At 39.0% G+C, this 11,572-nt stretch overlaps 1 long non-coding RNA gene across 1 annotated transcript; it reads right to left on the minus strand.

Annotated features, from left to right (window-relative positions):
• Positions 1 to 10,114: 10,114 nt before the first annotated feature.
• On the minus strand, positions 10,115 to 10,938 carry LOC121863700. Its single transcript, XR_006088444.1, has 2 exons — positions 10,563 to 10,938; positions 10,115 to 10,370 (listed from the first exon to the last, which is right to left on the minus strand). It is a non-coding gene; the product is annotated as an uncharacterized LOC121863700 (long non-coding RNA).
• Positions 10,939 to 11,572: the final 634 nt, after the last annotated feature.

Here is an 11,572-nt window from a genome sequence, read left to right on the forward strand (position 1 = left end):
TGGCATAAGTTCGTAAAATGCCGATAGGTGTTTCTTTCTCGGGCAATCACTGCGACTGATACATAACTGAGTAGGAGAAGTAAGCCAATCATGTCACAACACTATTAGACCCAATAGAGTGCTGTGATCACCTTGAATTTATAGAAGAAAGAGGGCAATTTGATTAACACACTGGTGCCGGCACCGATTTTTATTTCAGCAATGTATTATGTCGGTTTCTTTTTTGGTTGGAATCAATTGTCTTCTACTGCGTTTCCGGCGGAAATTTATATTTTTCAGTATTAAAAAAAGACCACATAGGCGGATCAGGGAAGTCCTAGGGTCCGGTTCCCCCTTTTCATCAGAAAATTCCAATACTTTTCTTTAATGCAGTATTGTACTAAGGCGTGTTAGTATAGTAAAAAATAATTATTATTGGCCTAAGAATATCTTAATATCACGTACACATGGCCTTAAAATGGCCTCAAATGTCCATGATATTGGTCAGATGAAAAAAATGGGACTTAGCGCCCCCTAAGCTGGGTGGGCTCCTGTGCTCACCATGTTCCCCAACCACAATTCCTTGTACCCCTTCTCTTGATATCCCTGGATCCGCCCTGGACCTCCCCATTACCAACAATATTGGTTGTTCAAAGTGGGCAGGGCTTTGAAGTAGAGGGAAAATGTGGGGTATACTAAAAGGAACACCAAATAAATCTTTGAAAACCTTACCTAACATATAAAAAGGTTAACAATTGCTTTGGAGCTCATGGCTCCCCCCCCTTTCATCTGAACACCGAAATATACCCAACACATTAAACACAAAAACAAGAATATTTGAATTTCTTATAATATTTTTCTGGATACCAACTTACAGTTTTTAATTAATTGTCCCTTTATTTCTTATCATTGTTTTAATGTGAAAAGTTTTAAAGGTAGCACATCTTCCTCTGCAAACTAGATAATACAGTAGTTATTACAACCTCATCGTAAAAATCTTAAAAAATCCCTATGTATATGTGCCACATATGACTCATTTATGATGTGCCAACAGTGATCTATGTAGAAGCTTTGGTAATGGCTAATTTGGACAATCGTATTTGCTTCTACACTTTAGTTCATGAGGAATGGATAAGTGGTTTACAGCCCAAACTTCCACAATTATCATCATAATGGTTAAAGACAAAAAGCTAACACTGAAATCACATTTAAATAATACCTAACGCAATCTCCAGGTAGTAAGTAGTAGGGAGCTACTACCAAGCCCCAGGTTGCTGATCTATCTTTCTGCCATATTTACACTCAATTGCAGGGTCTCAATTGTCACTTTACTATTGACAACACAACACATATTGTATAACCGTACTCACTCTTGATCTGTTCTATTCTGTCTATTCATTTATTCTCCTTTGAGATCAACTAACAATAATATTAAAGCATGGCCTTCTCGGATGGGTCCCACTGATCGGGAAGGTTGTAGACCCCAGGGCCAACCTTGATCACCATCAAACGACTAGAGGCCTCAACTAACGTTAATGTGGTTGCTAGAGGATCGGGTTTTTTCACACTTAATTTTTTCAACTATCGCGGCCTGAAATCCAATTTTCCTTCTGTGGAGCACCATCTATTAACCACTTCCCCGACCTCTTACTATCTGAACTTCAAATGCCCAAAGCAGCTTCACCCAAACCTTTTCACTTCTTCAACTACAACTTTTATACCTCTTTCCGTGTAGTTGCCTACGTGAATCGGCTGCTTGTCCAATTAACCAGTCCGTTCACACATATTTATATTTGGGTTTAAGTAACAGAAACCCAAACGGTAGTTCCTTTGTTTTTTTATAAAATGTTGTATATATAATTCCTGAGTGTATATCAACCGTAAGTCTCACGTCTAGGAGTGAATGAAAGGGACGGCGTTTATGTATGATAAACGTTAGGTCACGTCTTTCGATATGAGTTGAGTGAGCTACTGAAGCTTAGGGGCATCGCAGTGCGTGCTTACAGAAATGCTGAGCTATGGGTCTCGCCCTCTTGGGTAAGTTGCCGCTCACGTGTCAATCTCATGTCTTATCAAAGACAGAAAGTTACAGGGTGGTGAATCTGAATATAATATCAGATGTATTGACCCATTTATAATACGTTCTGTTGATGAGACAAGGGCCTATTACAACTGCAACACGTACACCTATAAGCTCGACTCACGGTTCTTGAATCTTCCCTTTGTGATGTCATCTGACTCAAAATATCTCTACCAACTATGACTATTTTCCTTTGTTTCCTATAATGTTCTCCCAACTCTACCAACTATTTAGAACTCTTTAAGTATCTCACTTCTTGCCATGAGTCGTTGCAATCCACACCCTAACACCGAGATCCTCTACCTAGGGTTTCAATGTACATCACAAGAGTGGCTTGGCTCAGAGGATGACCCAGGTGGAGCTGAGGCACATTTCCGAACTTAATGATCTGGAGCAAATAATTAAACAGCCAACACGTTCCTGATCGACACGATCAACTTACTATTGTTGATCTACGTTTACCTCAAAACAGTCTAACCCTTTACATTATTCATACTCAATTTCTGTTCCTCAAGGTCTTCCGATCACAATCTTATTTCTATTAACTCAAGCTGGGCACGACCACCTCCACCCCTCTAAACGCCAACTATGGCACTATCGGAAAGCAAATTGGCAATCCTTACGATAATTCTTCATCGACTTTCCTTGGGATGAATGTTGTTTCAACGCCTCGGTAATCGGTATGTGCTGACAGCATTGCTGGGGTTATACAGGGCGGTATGAGTGCATTTATCCCATCTTCTACCAAAACTTTCACTTTTCAATCATGGTTTGATCGCTCCTGTTCTCTTGCATGTGGGGAGAGATAGGGCATATGAAGTTATGAAACTATATCCTGCTCCTATTACCCTCCTCTTTCATTACTTCTAGGAATCGTTGTATGTAAGGCTATTCTTCGTAAAACCAGCGGACTTTTTATAAAGACCGCTGTCCTGACAAACTCTTCTTCTAGTAAATCCTGCTGGTCCTCAAACAAAACATATGTAATAACTTCTGCACTTCCTCTTTTCTCCTTTCTACCGACCTGATAACTCTATAGCCAATTCTCCCCTGATAATGCCAATCTCTTTGGCACATTATTCTCCTCTAAATCCAACTTAGACGATTCCAACTCTATCCCTCCTAATCCTTCTCTTCCTCTGAACCTATGCACTTTCCTATAATCTCTACTCGTATGGTTGTTGGTGTGTTATCTAGGTTGAATGTAAGTAAGGCGCATGGACCAGACGGAATACCCTCGTGTTCTGGCGACTTTTAGACTTTAGCTTGTCTATTTGCTCACAAACATCGTTACTAGTCACTACTAGCTCGCTAATCTATTTTCTTCATCATCTCTGTATATGGTTAGTGCCTCGGGTATAATGTTTAAATTTTATTTCTTATAAACCTTTCTTTATTCCTATTTCATGTTTAAGTTTTTGGTCATCCACCTTGGCTCATTCTTATTTACATTAATTTTCTGTATGGTATATTTTGTTCCTGTGGTTTACGTAGTATACTAGTGAATTTAGTATAGTCATCTTCAACTGTTGTGTAGCTGGTGACCTCGCCCATTCCTACCGGAGACTGAACTGACCGTTCTCAGGTGACCTTACCTGGGTACCTTCTTAACCCTCATAATCCGCTGATCGAAAATCTAGGACTCTGACCATATTGTCATTATTTTCGTTTCCCAATTTAGGGTAAACCTGATTTCTCTGTGATCACTGTTCCCTAGTTCTTCCCCTATTATGGATTTCTTACCATTAATTACTTTGATTTTGCTGTGGGTACAGCTGCTGGCACAGTTACTGAGTTAGGAGGATAGTTAATGACATGCTTACATTTACTGGTTTTGCTGACCCTCTCTCTTCAATACTTACTCTAGGACACAATGCACTATGATGGTTTTCGGGTTTACATCTAAAGCAAGTGGATAACTTCATTGAACATTCGCTTGCCTTATGGTTAGCTCAGACATATAAGACAACTCCTTTCTTTCAGTATGTTAACAGGACAGCAAATTTTGATAGTTTTACAATACACTGTACTGTGCTGTTCACTACAGAATATGCAGGTTTTTGCATTAAGATTTAGAGGTTTTTTCTGATCTGTTCAGAATCTGCTTCCCTGAGTAACCTATAACTGTATTTGCTGTCTTTGTCATTGACTTATCTCTTACACAAGTGGGTAGGTACCTATTTCTTCCTTCCACACTACCCCCTGGTTCCTTTGTTACAGCTTTTTGTGATTTGTCTATCCCTTTTTCATTTACTTTCCATTTTGTTTCTATATTTTCTTTCCAGAATGATGATTGGAGGTGTTTACACAGTTCCACTAATCCTTCTTCTATCTCTGGTATGAAAAGTAATTCTTTTGATACATATGATACAATTCATCAAAGTTCTTTTGGGGATTTTTTTTCTGTACTATGGATTTATTACCCAGGAAGCAGTAGATAAGTCCTTGAGATTGTTCAATGATTTTGAAGAACAACTCAAAGTAATGCGAAAGGCTTGTAATTCATCACAGTTATGTTTGGGACCAGGAAGATCCAGCAATTTGCTTTATGGCTGTCTGTAAACTTAACTCTTACGTCTTCGATATTCACTTTTAAGACTGATACAGCTGCATCATAATTGGCTTCTTCAATGGTAAGTTCTGATACTAGATCATAACCTGCTCCTTTTAATTGATATAACAAATATGATAACTTATTAACTTTAGGCACTTCAACTCTGTCATGTACTAAATACTTAAATTTATCCCAAAAGGAGTTTAAATTTTTCCCACTAAACTCAGGGAGTGTTAGGATAGGTAACTGTAATTTGGGCAGCGCTCCAACACTGCTTCCTGATGTGAAGTTGTCTCTAGGTCGTACTTATCACTTAAATCCTCAAATTTCGTCCAACGACCCTTCAAGATTTGAATTTGAGTAGCTACATCACCTTTGAGGATTGTACCACTTTCCAACAAATTTACATTCATTTACACTCCCGGTTACCCATCCCAATTTTGTACTCACAGATCTCCTTAGAAGTCCTCAGGCATTTTGAATAAATTCAAGCAAGCAGATAAGAAATATAATAGTACCAGACCAAGTTATATTAAAATACAATTAAAGATTTTACTCTTAACCAGAAACACCAAATAATAATAGATGCTAAATCAAGGTTTGTAGGCCTTACTCCTTAGGTTTGCAAAAACACTATAAGTTAGAAAATCTAGTATCATTAATTAGTGCTCTTTGAATTAATGAATCCTAGGCACAAACTACTCCATTTATTATTATAAAAATTATCAAATTTCAAATATTGTAATCCCTAATGCAAACCAGTAGCTTCATTGAATCAACAGAATTATATCAATGGTAGAATGGCAATTATTCATCAGCAATTCAACCTACTCATCATTTCTGAGGCAGTAGCATTTAATTTTTCATTTGGTAGGTATCAAAAGTATCCCTATTAAGTTAAATTAAGTAATTAATATCACAATAAAGTTATCCCTCAATGAAGGTTTGAACTTGACTTGGTTTGCCAAACACAGGAAGGTAACACTGAAAAGGTCAAAATTTAAAGTAATAATGCTAAAAATAAACAAAACACTGAAAATTAAACTTGATTAATTTATCCTCTGCCTCCGACTTCCAGATTTACTTGTTAGCTGAAGAAGAAGGTTCTTCTAGGGCCTGCCATATTAAATGGTCTAACTTCTTGTTAATCAAGTTCTAAATTTATTGACAACAAAAATATCGACCCTGGGCATTCCAGTGTACACCATCAGCTTTCAAGTTTCTCGAAATGGTTTTGCATTGAAATGAATGTAATTTCTGGTTCTTTTATTTTTACGTTGAATTCTCCTATTCACCGATTGTGATACTGATTTATAGGTTTCCTCTGATACTCTGGCTGTAAGAGGCAGGAGTCGGGGTTCCAGTAAAGTGATGGCCACCATCGAATTGAAGGCCCTGTAGGGTATCGAGATATTAATGTTGTCTAACCAGAGATGGAAGGAAACTCTAATGTGGTTTTCTTTGTATAACAAATAAGTTATATGATAGACAGTCTGGTGCTGGAGATGCCGTGTGGTGGGGAGCTGCTCAGTAGAAGACGTTCGGTGAGTAGCGTGTTGAAGGAGATAGAAGTGCAGGAGCTTGTTAGAGAAGATGTTGCCTGTTGCTGGCCTCCTGGTTGAATGAAATGTTAACAGCGGAGCTTGCTGGAGGAGATGTTGCTTGTTCAGAAAAATGGGCAGAAGGAGAGTTGGTTGGTAAGGAAGCTCAGAGAAGGACAGCTGGTGGGTCGCCAGGCCCGCTGGCGGAGCGAGGACCGCCAGGCAGGCGAGGAGGAGCTAAGGCAGCCAGGCAGCGCGGAGGAGGAGGTGTTGCTAGTTCAAGAAGAATGGTCAGAATGAATCTCAATGGAGAGACAGAGCTTATATACACCCAGCAGCAGCCGCCAGTCCTCTATGAGTCATGTTGGGAAAACCCGAGAAGTCGCCGGTGAATAGTTTCGTTGCTAAGATACCTAACATCTGGGGACAGCTCGCTAGTATGCAGGCAACGGCACGTTGGAATGTGATAGCAGGTGGTGCCTGCTACGCAGTTTGTAGGGGAGACGTCCACTACAGCCCCTTCTATTTTGTCTACTACCTTGAATATTGTATCAGAGATTTCATTGGGAACCACGTCCTGTAGACATCATTTCCTCCCAGGAGGAGAATGTGAAGTGGTGAGGCCACTCTAGTACCGAATTAAGACGACCATCTTGGTCGAACTGAGTTACTCCTTCCGAGGGGCCCCAAAGCACCGTGACTGCGAGAGATTTAGAGTATGATAAGTAGGAACCTTAAGCAAAGTAAACAATGTGTTTTGCTCGTAACAAGGCTAATAAAGTACTTAGGTTCATACAGAGTGTTAGTTACAAGACTAGTGAGGTCATCCTAAAACTGTATCTTGCACTTGTGAGACCACACCTGGATTAAGCAGTTCAGTTCTGGTCACCGTATTACAGAATGGATATAGAATCACTGGAAAGAATACAGAGGAGAATGACAAGACTAATCCAGGGCATTAGCAACCTTGAGTATAGAGACAGGTTAAAGCATCTTAATTTGCACCTCGAGAGACGAGAGCGAGGGGCGACCTGATAGCGGTATAAGTGGAAGCCAGGACTAAACAAAGGGACACTACAAAGGTACCAAAACTATCCAACCAGGAGCGAACTCAGAACAATGGTTTTAAATTAGACAAATTTAGATTTAGGCGTGAAATAGGTAAACACTGGTTTGGAAACAGAGTAGTGGATGAATGGAAAAGTTACCAAATATCATCATTAACTCGAATGCTGAATAGCTTAAACATAGGTTGATGCTTATATGAGCAATAGGGTTGGGTGTAAACGGGACTGCCCAGTGGGCCAACAGGCTGGCTGCAGTTTCCTCCATTCATATGTTTTATGTTCTTATCTCGCAGTCCGGTATCTCTAATGTGAGTTAGGCTATACCACGATTGCTACCTTGAACATATACCTATATTCTAGCCCCCAGTTCTCGCTGGGGCACCATGTACAGTAGATATTAAATCTAAGTTATTAAAATATAATATAATATAATTACCTAAGCTAGCCCTGTAAGCTTAAAATAGCGGTACCCAAGAATAAGTGATCACCAATGTACTTAGCTATTATTTTAGGGCGGCTATGAGTTGTAGAGAGTCTTGAGTTGCCAGCTGTCTTCTACATTTTGAGAGTCGCGTCTGCCTCCCGTGAAGTGTGAATTGAGATTGGCGTTTTCGTTTTGTACAATTGGTGACAACAATCGCGCAATGATACATAAACAATATCTAAATAATTATTGTAATTTTTTTACAATACTATTTCGTAATAGAAATACATATTTACATTTTTAGTAAACTATTGTTATATCGTGTAAATTTAACGATTTTAACGTGATAAATAGAGAAAGAGGATTACCGCAATACTTTCCGTGAAATAATCCGTCTTTCGCATGCCAACTAGTGTTTTTACAAAATTTTTGTACACCTCGTAATCATCTCCTTAACCTAACTAGCTAATTAAATCATTAATTTATTAGCAAATAATTTCACATATTCCACATTGGATTGTTATTCCAAGTTCAATAACACACAAGATCACTACTACGGTGCTTCAAGGACCTGGAGGATAAAGGTGGAAATTAATCTCACATCATCAGTCCAAACACTACCTCAGTAGTAGCTACCAACGCGCCACAGGACAACAAAACAATCCTTGGCTTTGTTATATTCCACACAAAGCAGCGATCCTGTTCACATGCAGAGGTCTCGGGTTTGATTCCGACTCTGTGAGGTATTGTCTGTAATAGTGTAGTCCTCGTGTTATATGGACTGATGAGATACATATGTAGGCCTCGTGTTTCCTAGCGATTCGGTAAGATGCTTCCTCCGACCACATAGTTGGCATGGGCAACCTCCAATGGAGGTTCACAGCTTAACAAGCACGATGAAAAAGGTATTGTGTGAATATAACAAAGCTTGGGAGTGCATTTGGTGTAGAACCATAAAGAAATGCAAAAATTAAAAAAAATCAAAAGTGAGAAACAATATATGTATGTTGTGTTGTCAATAGCAAGAGAATCAATTGAAACCCTGCCTGCAATTGTGTGTAAATGAGGCAGAAGTCAGATCAGCAACCTGGGACTTGGTCATAATTTTCGTGATGCCATATGGCAGCAGGGTCTACCATTAGACAACAGATTATGCTTGCAATATCTTCCCAGGCCGTAGTACCTCCCTGTTTGGTAGCTGCTTACTACCTAAAGGGCAATAAAATAAAAAATACTATTCTATTCTTTTCTCAGGTTTTTGGCTACTGCTTATGTGCTGGACAGTATTTCATTAATAAAAGTTTTGTTATTAAAGTATTATGTTCTTTGACTTTTCCTTTTTTTATTCACGGTTTCTGTGCTAGTTCATATTTATTTACTAAAGTGATTAATGTTTTAATGCAAATGCTATTGAAATATGAATGGCAAATGAACAAAAATGAATAGAGGGACTTAAATGAGGTAGGTTAAGGATAGGTACTTTAAAACAGGCATGTTTTATTTCCGTAGACTTTATTTACTATTAACCTGCCTTTTGGATTATCCGTTTGCCCCTTACCCCCATATGTGGGCGGTTAATCGAAGTTTTACTGTATGTATGTTGTATTGTCAAAATAAGAACATAAGAACATACGAAAATAAGGAGTCTGCAATAGGCCGGTTGGCCTGTGCATGGCAGCTCCTGTCGAGAGTTACTACCACTCTCTATCCATGAATCTATCTAGCCTCCTTTTGAAACTTTCCAGAATTCCAGCACTTACTACAAAGTTGCTAAGCTTGTTCCACTCGTCCACCACCCTATTTGTGAACCAGTTTCTTCCTATCTCCCTCCTAAACCTAAACTTATCCAACTTAAATCCGTTGCTCCGAGTCCTATCCTGCTCGGATATTATAAGAACTTTATCTATATCCCCTTTATTGATTCCTTTCACCCACTTAAATACTTCTATCATATCTCCCCGCACTCTTCGTCTTTTTAGGGAATGCAAGTTAAGTTTCTTTAACCTATCCTGATATGGAAGGTTTCCAAGTCCCGGAATCATGTTCGTCATTCTTCGCTGCACCGACTCTAGTGAATTGATATCCATTCTATAATAAGGGCACCAGAACTGAACCGCATAATCGAGGTGCGGCCTGACTAGCGCAAGATATAGCTGCAATAAGACCTCTGCACTCTTATTACTTACACTTCTAGATATAAAACCCAATACTCTGTTTGCCTTATTTCGAACATTAACGCACTGCAATTGTGTGTAAATGAGGCATAAAGTCAGATCAGCCATATGACTCTCAGTTCACATCTCAATAACTACTGTACGTACTTCCTAACTGTAATCCAACAATGTTTATATCTTCCCCTACTCATTAAATATAATAATTTCATTTTGTAGTCGAATATGTCTAAGACCAAAAACAGCTGGCGCACAGTGGGTTATGGAGGACACAAAGGTGAAGCATATTAAAAAGACATATTTCTACTATATTTATTACTGCGCCATCAAGAATGCAGACAATGTGTCAGCCTGATTAGGAAACACGCAGAATGGAGAAAACTGTCTACAAAGTTAAGCGGTATGAAGCAGTTCTCACGATGATGTCTAGGGACAAGTCGGGACGTTTAACTAATCTCGACAAGTGCGGCGAGAGCCCCGGTGAAGGCAGCGTTGTAGGTGCAGGACACACCATTGTGAGTTATATCCTTGCGGTCGTCTGTGTAGTCACCGTTCTAGGTAGGAAGAAACCAAACTTAATTTATAGGGAAAATTATATGTATAGGGAGGGGCGACCATGTTGCAGTAATTAGTGGGAAGCTAAAAAAAAATGAGAATTACAAAAACATCCCATGCTGAGATGCTTGAAGACATGACTTATTTGTCAACTCAGTTTAATCATATTTATATGACCTGCTGGTACTAACCTCAGCTGGTCCAGCGGCGAGAGCTCCGAAAAGGACGTGGGAGTTGGGGCCGGGATTGTCAAGAGCTCCTGAACAGTCTGCTGGGGGGTTCGGGCAAGAGCTGAGAAAGAAGGTAAAAATATTGATTCACGGTTCAGATGAAGCCCATACTCATATAAAGTGGGATTAAACGTAACCAACTCATCATAAATAATGACCGGTGATGTGAAAACCAAAAAACAAATAGGCATAATAACAAATTGAGTGTGATGTATAAAATTCGATATACAATCAACAACCTCACCCGCCAAAACTCGAGCCCACAATCTTATGCGTGTGACCAGGAAATGCTACCACCATGCCACTAGAACACTAAAAGCAATTCTAGACTTTGTTATATTTCTCGGGATTGCCCGTGCCACTTAAGTGGTCAGAGTAGCATTTTACCAAATCCAGCTTCGAAACACGAGGTTCCATATATATTTCATTAATCCATATAGCACGCGGACTTCAACATATAATAAACAACCTCACCCGCCAGGACTCGAACCCTTGGCACGGGCTATTCCCAATTGGAGGTTCACGGCGCCATAAGCTCGATGAACAGGCTTTGTGTGAAATATAACAAAGTCTCGGATTGCTTTTATTGTCCAAGTGGCACGGTGGTAGCATTCCCTGGTCTAATGCATAATGGCACGTACAAACTATATAATTTTGTGATTAAGAAGATTGGTAACCAGGTGAGGAGGTTCGGTCACTCTACCTTATGACCTGAATATGTTGGACACCTGCTGTCCCTAGGGATTTCATCTCCCTCTCCTTTACTGTATACATAAGCTTTGTCAATAATTACTCCTTAGTCTGTACTCACGTGCACCTACAGTGATTTATTTGCTTATATATATATATATACAGTATATATATATATATATATATATATATATATATATATATATATATATATATATATATATATATATATATATATATTTATATATATATATATATATATGTATATATATATATATATA

Source organism: Homarus americanus, unplaced genomic scaffold (assembly GCF_018991925.1).
Source record: "Homarus americanus isolate GMGI-L3 unplaced genomic scaffold, GMGI_Hamer_2.0 scaffold51747, whole genome shotgun sequence".
NCBI lineage: Eukaryota > Metazoa > Arthropoda > Malacostraca > Decapoda > Nephropidae > Homarus > Homarus americanus.